Here is a 2500-nt window from a genome sequence, read left to right on the forward strand (position 1 = left end):
ATTCTTTATACATCCCTGTATCTTTCCTCAGTTTGGACATAGCAGTCACAAAAATCATTTCACTGCGAGTTATACCATGTATGACTATGTACATGACAAATAAACCGAAGTTGAACACACACACACACTGTACACCTGTGACGGTAGCGACGGCACAGAGGAAGTGAGAGATAAGGTCGAGCTAAAGAGCTCTTTATTCTCCATGATCTTAAACAAAACAAGTATCCTAAATCTGAGGATCTGGGGATGCGATGCACGGGATGAGTATTCTGTCTGCTTTAGACCGCTAACGTGCAGCGCCTTCCCCAGGGACCTGTAGGTTTAAATAACAAAGATAAATATGAACAGGTGTAATTGATTAAAACTCCGGTGATTGGGAACGAGGTAGGAGTGTAGGATGGCCCCCATCTAAAGTGGGTGTGTGGGTGGATGACTGGCCAACCGTGACAACGCCCACATTACTACTACAGTGTCCTAAAGCGTGACACACGTTCACTTTAGGCCTGAGTACGTTTTTGTGGCCACAGCTAATATTTAAAACCCAGTCTCTTCTCAGCGAACCCGGCCTGTATCAGGTGTCTGCAGCAACGTCTGACTCTGGTTCAGCTTTGAAGTTAGAGTGGGTTTGATGGTGCCCAGTACAAAGGAGGGATCGAAAATCCGGCTTGAAAGTGAATCTGATATATTTCACTGGCAGTGACTTTGATGTCTGACTTCTGGCTGCTTATCCTCCACACTCTCTCGCGGTGTCGCTGTGTGTCCGCGTGGTGCAGGGAGTAACGACAGTGCACTGTAGTCAAATAAAAGATTTAGAGGTCATCTGTAATACACATATTACATATCTTTCATTTTTTGTTCTTGAGATTTGTTCAGAGAGAACCCCCCTGCCCCGACCCACCTGATGCAGGTGCTGCCCCCCAGTGGCCGGAGGTCACAACACCGCTGCCAGCCAGTCCTTCACTTCCACAGTGCCTCGTTTCAGACGAAAATAACTTTTACGAGACTGTCTGTTCACAATGATGACCTCTCTCTGTCCTGACATGTAGGTCTTTGATTTTTCTACAAGGCTAAGAAAGAGAAACACGTGACGTTATCACTGCACATGCTGTTCTTGTAGTGTTTACCGTATCCCTGCTCTGGGTTCCAGACGGAGGGTTCTTATTTGTAACGGTGTTTAAGGGCAAGCTTCAGGCAGATATGCTCTCATGGACCAACACTCCAGTAACTGACATTACATGTACCTAAGTATCAAAAGAAAATAGCACGGACAGTGAGAAAGCAAAAGGACCTTTCCTTGTTTTTTAAGCTTTATGTTTGTTACAAAACAAATACAGTGTGTTTTTTGGTTTGCAACAACAAAAAACTGTTACCCTTGCAATGAACATATGAACAGTGAGCACCTGGGGACTGGATTAGGTTGCTAATTGGGCATGCTAGCTACTTCAACACTGCATTTCACAACATTTCTCCAGACACAAGTTCATGGGTCAAGCAGGTTTATTCAAAGATAAATTGTGCACATGAAAACAACTCAAATAAGTCATCACAGGAGTGGGGACGTCCTCCCAGCAGAGGAGAATCCTCCCATGATTACATGTATTACGAATAATTACTGTTTTACGAATAATTACTTCTGGATAAGAAGATCCTCCTCTCACATATGATTGCGAGTCCTCTGCTAGACAGTGGAGGTAACGTTGCAGAGGCCATACGGACGCTGTAACTCTGCCCCAGCCATCACTAATCTGTAATTCTAGTAATTGAAGTATTTCTTTATTGTTAATGTACACCACAGATTTGGGGTAAGTACTCCTCGGTTTTCCTGCTGGAGGTACAATTACACAGACCAGCGGTGAATATCGCGAGTCTGAACTCTGACTCCCAGCCACCTGCACATGTCCTGGGGGCCCGTGAAAACCACGCAGTGGGAGTGGGCGGGTGTGCGGCCAACTTCAGAGTGGGAACGGCTCTAAAATGACCCTGTGCGCGTCCTAACGAACGAGCCCCTTCCAGCCACGGCGTGTAGGATTACCTGCAGAAAACCTAACGCCTGCTGTTCCGTGTGTAGGTGCTCCCACACGTATGCCCCCGGTCGGTGTACGAAACCACCCCTGGGATAAAAGTGAAACCCCGATACGCTGCTGCCTGGCGCGGTTGCGGACACGGGATCCGGCTTGCGCCTTGACGGATGGTGGGAGTTAGGAGCTCAGTTGCAACACGGACCTATGCCCGATCAAGGAGGTACGGAGAAACCCCTATATTCCCGAGGGCCATCGTCCGAGCCTCTGGTGCTGACCACCCTATGGTTTTCACAAAGCTTGAGCAGAAGACGCAAGCCGTACGGGGAGTTCCCCTACCCATACGTCACGATGGCTCTCTTATTACCACAGTGTTTCTAAACGGGCAGTGTTTTAAATGCAGTAGCCTCCTGCAGGTCTTGTGGATTTGCATCATTTATTAGCCCCCCCATAGCAGGCATGTAGAAGGGCTGGTGTGTGGG

Source organism: Electrophorus electricus, chromosome 3 (assembly GCF_041902795.1).
Source record: "Electrophorus electricus isolate QZ-2024a chromosome 3, ASM4190279v1, whole genome shotgun sequence".
NCBI classification, from domain to species: domain Eukaryota; kingdom Metazoa; phylum Chordata; class Actinopteri; order Gymnotiformes; family Gymnotidae; genus Electrophorus; species Electrophorus electricus.